At 39.4% G+C, this 6,000-nt stretch overlaps 1 protein-coding gene across 3 annotated transcripts in view; it reads left to right on the top strand.

Moving 5' to 3' along the window:
• The first annotated feature begins 4,653 nt into the window (after positions 1 to 4,653).
• The window catches only part of LOC118181789 (dnaJ homolog subfamily B member 4-like), a 58,407-nt gene continuing 57,060 nt past the window's right edge, over positions 4,654 to 6,000 (top strand). Inside the window, exon 1 of one of the 3 annotated variants that reach the window (XM_085819864.1) lies at positions 4,654 to 4,843. The gene's annotated coding sequence lies outside the window, so the exon portion shown is untranslated. The remainder of the gene's footprint in view (positions 4,844 to 6,000) is intronic. The other 2 variants (XM_085819863.1, XM_085819862.1) reach the window with 2 other exon arrangements.

Genomic DNA, 6,000 nt, shown 5'->3' with positions numbered 1-6,000 from the left:
GTATCCACCTAGCTATTTGACCCTCAAGATTCTTGAAATTTAAAAGCCAGGCTAATGAAGCATGGTCCGTGCGGAGGAGGAATTTTCTGCCGTATAAATAATGATGGAAATGTTCTACAGCTTTGACTATGGCGAGCAACTCTTTCCTGGTGACACAGTAATTCCTCTCCGGTTTAGACAGGCACTTGCTCCAGTACGCTACTACACGTTCTTGGCGGTCTATTTCTTGGGACAAAACCGCACCGACACTTTCATTGCTCGCGTCCGTGTCGAGAATAAATGGTCTGTCGAGCTGAGGATACGTCAGGATTGGAGCAGATGTTAAAGCTTCTTTTAAGTTGTTAAATGCATCCTCGCATTCTTTTGTCCACAAGAACGTTTGCTTGCTCTCTGTCAGCTTGTGAAGGGGTCTTGCGATGGAAGAAAAGTCTTTCACGAATCTCCTATAGTAGGTGCAAAGCCCTAGGAAGCTTCTCAGCTGATGGACATTTTCGGGACGTGTCCAGGATTTAACCGCTGATACCTTTTCAGGATCCGTGCGTACAGCTTCTGCAGAGATGACATGTCCCAGATAAGTCACTTCCTTTCGGAACAATTTGCATTTAGCGGGACTCAGCTTCAGATTGGCTTCTTTCAGTTTCTGAAGTACCTTCCTAAAATTTTCTAAATGTTCTTCAAAACTCTTTCCGACGATGATGATGTCGTCCAGGTATATCAGGCAGGCTTCGTAGGAAAGGCCTTTCAAAACAGTCTCCATAAGAAGTTCGAATGTTGCCGGCGCATTACACAGTCCAAACGGCATCACCTTGAATTGCCAAAGGCCTTGTCCCGTAGTAAATGCCGTCTTTTCTCGGTCATCAGGGTGTATTTCTACCTGCCAATACCCACTCTTTAAATCAAGTGTTGAGAACCACTTGCTTCCAGAAAGAGTGTCCAAAATGTCGTCAATTCTAGGAAGAGGGAAACTGTCTTTCTTCGTAGCCTCATTCAACCGACGATAGTCAACGCAAAATCTTGTTGAGCCGTCTTTCTTTCTGACAAGAACGATGGGAGATGCCCATGGACTTGCTGAAGGCTCGACAACATCGCTTTCTTCCATATCCTTTAAAAGTGTTCGTACCTCTTCCTGTTTAGCAAACGGTAGGCGTCTTGGATGTTGCTTGATCGGGTGATGATCGCCTGTATCGATTCTATGTTGTGTCAAACTAGTTCGACCCACGTCAGAAGACGAGCGGGAGAAAACAACTTGAAGATCTTTAATGACGCGATCGGCAGCATTCTTCTCTTCATCGTTTAATTGCGCATTCTGCAATAACTCCGATGTAATGCTCTCTGAGGACACGGGTTCTGGGATGTTGCTCTTTCTTTCAACGCTGGTTACTGGAGTACATGCTGCAACCACGTCGCCTTTCTTAATAACTCTCGCCTTCTCAGTTACATTGGCAATTCTCACAGGAATAACCATTCTCGATAGGTCGACGAGTGTTGAGGCTACTAGTACTCCTTTCGGGGTATTACAGTTATTGGGATATTCTATGATGCCGTAGCGAAAATCTCTGTTTTCGGCTATAGATCCAGGAAGTAAAATTTCTGTTCTTGCCGGTATTGTGATATTGTCTTGTGCTATGATTCTGTGGACAGATTTAACTTCTTCATTATTAATTCCAAATAACGTTATGTCCTCAGACGCAGAATGCAATTCGTTATTTTTAAAGTCCAAGGAAAAATTGTATTTCCTTAGAAAGTCCAATCCGAGTATGCAAGAATCAGTGATCTCTGCTACATATGCCGTGTGATGGTAAGCGGCACTTCCAAGCGTGATGTTAACATTTACTTTCCCATTGATGTCGATCTTCTCACCGGACACAGTCTGTAGGGTAACGCAGGGCGGCGTCCAGATAAGTTTGCTTTCCAGTTGTTGAGCCAAATCTTTTCGGATGATGGTAACGTTGGCTCCTGTATCTATTGTCATATTGCAGGAAACTCCATTAATATGTCCTATTACAAAAAGTCCATTACTGCCGCCTCTCACCTCTCACTGCAGAAATCTGAAGCGCTTTAAACTGGGGCTTTTCATTATCTGGCAACCTCCGCCGCACGAGATGGCCACTAATTAGTTTCCCTGCTGCTTGCTAGGAGCGGTCTTAACATCCGTGCCCTGGGGTGTTCTGCAGTTTCGTCGTATGTGTCCTTCAGCACCGCAGTTCCAGCACTTAACGGTCGGTTTCTTATCACCAATATTCCGTCTCAAGGCGTTGAGTTGTCTAGTTAAATCGTCTAGACGAGCAGTGACTTGATTCTCTGGCTGCTGTACTTCAGCAGCTCTCACGGGGTGGCGGTCTCGACGAGTGGCTTGCTGGGCTGCGTCGAATTTCATGGCGTACACTAAAGCGCTTTTCAAATCTTTAACATCCGCCATTCGTAGAGCCTTCTGTATTTCGGGATTCCGGATGCCATCGAAAAAGTACTGCAGGGACAGGATTTCCCTCGTTTCTCTCGGGCACTCCGTAAAGGCGAGGTGGGACAGCCTTTCAACATCTGTGGCGAGTTCCTGGAGTGATTCGGTGGGCTTCTGTTGACGGGATTTTAATTGAAGCCAGCTGTAGTCTTTTAAACATTTCTCGCCAAAGCGCAGTTCCAGTGCGCCGGATAAAGCTTCGAAGTCAAGTCTTTGGTTTTCTGGAAGCGTCTGCAGGATATCCGCTGCGTCTGCTCTCAGAGAAGCGGCGAGATGGCAGGCCTTAGTTTGGGAATCCCATCCATTCGCATCCGAAACGATAGAAAATTGTGTTTTATACACTTGCCAGGATGTCTTCCCATCATATGTGGATATCTTCAGAGATGGACGAGCAGGCATCGGTAAGAATTTAAAACCCTCAGAATTGCTTCTTTCGTTCGCTATGCTCTTCTTTAAAGTGTCAACTTCTTTCGCAACGGCTGAAACCCTATCATCAATTTGTTGCTCGACGGCAGAAACTCGCTCTTGTATATGGTCTTTTACAGAAGAAACTCTTTCTTCTATTTCTTCTTTCACCGAAGAAACTCTTTCTTCAATTTGACCTTTTACGGAAGAAGCTTTTTCTTCAATTTGCCCAACTTTATTTTCAACCACATCTATTCTGCCTTCCATAGCATCGAATTTGGTTTCTATTATGCAGGCAATTTCTGTTTTCATTTCGTATTGACTTTCTTCAATCTTTACTTGTACGGCTTTAAAAGTTAATTGACCAGCTTGAATGGCCTTCATCTCTTCCTTAACGGATTCTTGTCCCGCTTCAATCCTTTCCTGATTAGATTTCATATCTTCTTTCAACGAGGCAAAGGCTGAGATCAACTGCCTTAATTGTTCTTCCATCGCTCTTGTTATTGGCATTCAAATCCCACTTCTGACATCAAAAATTGTTGCGTGCGTACGGGTTCGTTATGAAATGAATGCACAAGTCCGATGAAAAATGAACAAAAATTTATTATTATCACAACAAAAATGCTTAAATTTTCTCAAATTATGATGCAGTATTACAATACCTCACAGTAGTTATCTTTTAACTACTCAAATGTACAATAGAACGTAATTCAAAACAGCTAAAGAACGCTAATCCGCGAATTCGCTACAATCAACAAGAGCAGTTTTCTAAACAACAACAATCTAAGCAACTACTGCAAACTGAGATATTTTCCTCCTTTTATAAGATTTTAAAATCATGCGCTAGAATTTTCCAGTACTTTCTCGAAATCAAAAAGAGATATTTATTTATTTAATGCACGCGCTCTTGTATTTTCAATTTTCCGGCTTAGCTTTCTTTTAATATTCGTCACGCGCTGCACTGCGCGAGAAATAAAACCATTTAATTTATAATTGAACTAACATTAGCTTTTTAAATACCAAATTCGTAACAATATATTGTTTTGTCTGCTAACTTGAATTTACATGCACTAAAAATCACGTTAACAAAATATCACGTTTACGGCAAAGAATCTGTTTACGGCTCGGATCATCCAAAGAATCTCTTTAGATCATCGTCGATGAACCGCGAGGTTGGCGAGTAAAAATGCAACGGGGCCAACGAGTTCTTTCCCGAAGCGCCAACGGGTTCTCTGCGGATGAAAACCCTTGATTTTGGCACGAAAGTCTGCAGAATGCTTCGTAGTTTATAAGCACATAGAGGCACTGCAATTCTTATTCCTTGATCTGAAGTTTTCTGCAATTTTTTTTTTTTTTTTTTTTTTTTTCTAAATTTAATTTGCTGTATTGGCACATACAATTTTTGTATAGTGCCTTCAGATGTGGATAAGTTTTTCGAACACTTTCGTTTGTTTTACTGGCGTCGCTGAATTTTGCGATGAAATGCAGCACATTTATTGCCGAGTATCACCTTCCAGATTTTTCATAGTGTTAATGTATACATCAGCAGTGAATTATTCTCCTCTTTACTACACTACGGCGATAAACAATAACCATTCACTAAAGATTTTGCGTAAATTCCCACTCATAATAATTTAAATTGCGAAAATTTCACAATTAGCACCTAAACACATTATTCAGCAGTACAATTCTTTCGAAAGCGCGCCGTAGTAGTCAAAAGTGGGGTAGGCGTCTTGCCAGGTGAAACTAGTCGATATTTCCGTGACGTCAAAAATTCGAAAAGTGTTGTAGGGTTTGGAAATACGCACCTTGGGAGCTTCCTACATTTAACCAAATTCTTTGATAGATTTTAAACCGTGTGAAACTGTGACCATCACCTTCTTCCTAAGCGAAAACTGAAATTGTTTAAAATTTTTGTGTGGATTGAACATCTCTTATTTGTGAAGTAGCTGAAATTCCCACTTTCCATTTTGATATCAAGTATGTTTATTTACTTTTCTTTATATTTCTTTTTATACAGATAGCTAACATTCTGTGAACAAAGGAAGAGCTAGTCTTAATGAATTTAAAATGTTTGAAATTTTGCTCATTTAAGAATTTTCATCTAATGACCTTGTTTCTTTTATCCGTGAAGAAACTGTTTCATGTCAAATAAATTTTTAATCCATATTACTATCACTCTTTGTATGTATACGCTTCTGTGTTCTGTTGTGATCACCTGTTGAGCACTCTTAACCATTAAAATTTCTGAAAAGAATTTCAAATAAGCTTTGAATAAAAATATTTTCATCTGCGTTTTCTAGAAATTTGTATCAGATAACTATATTTATATTAGTTGTAAATGAAGTGGGATGTATGAAATTTTAATTTCGTAAGACTAGATGACTTTCTTGGCTCATGAAAATGATCGGACACTTTGAATTTTTGTATTCTTTGATGAATTTATAAACTAAAATTAAAACGAGACGAAAGCCAATTAAAACGAAAAGGTAAAATTTAAATTCAAAAATCAGTATCGTTTGTTTAATGAAGAAAAATATTCTCACAAAAATAATCGGTCACTTTTAGTAACAGCCAAAAATGGCAAAAACTTACATTGTTTTTCTTAAGATTTTAATATCTTGTGGGATTACCTTTACATTTAATAATTTTTTTTTTTTTTAGTTATTTTTGGACTTATTTTATGCCCTCCTCTTGAATCACTGCTTTCAGTTGCTGCCATGATGATACGTTCTGTTTTCGAATATTCAATTCTAGTTCCTGCCAAATATGTTCAATAGGATTAAGATCTGGTAATTGGATGGTGCCTTGATTACTTATGGACACTTATATAACAGCCAGTATAATATTGTATGCAATTTGGTTTGCATTCTTGTCGTGGTAGAATTTAAAACTACTCTCTATATAAAGTTTTTGTGCTGATGATGCCAAATTTCCCTTCAAGATGTCAAGGTACAGTAAGACCAAGTAAGCCAAATTTCCCTTCAAGATGTCAAGGTACAGTAACGCGGGGGATACGTTCCATCAAAGTAGAGTGTAATGCGAAACAGCGTTAAACGAGGCTATCTTAACATGTAAATAATGGGATTAGGGGAAGATGGATAGAAAAATGGTTAGGTATTAAATTTAATAATGTT

This window comes from Stegodyphus dumicola, chromosome 7 (genome assembly GCF_044657685.1).
Source record: "Stegodyphus dumicola isolate Sdum_Otavi_A_Nest chromosome 7, ASM4465768v1".
NCBI lineage: Eukaryota > Metazoa > Arthropoda > Arachnida > Araneae > Eresidae > Stegodyphus > Stegodyphus dumicola.
This window is presented reverse-complemented; position numbering and strand designations above follow the sequence as displayed.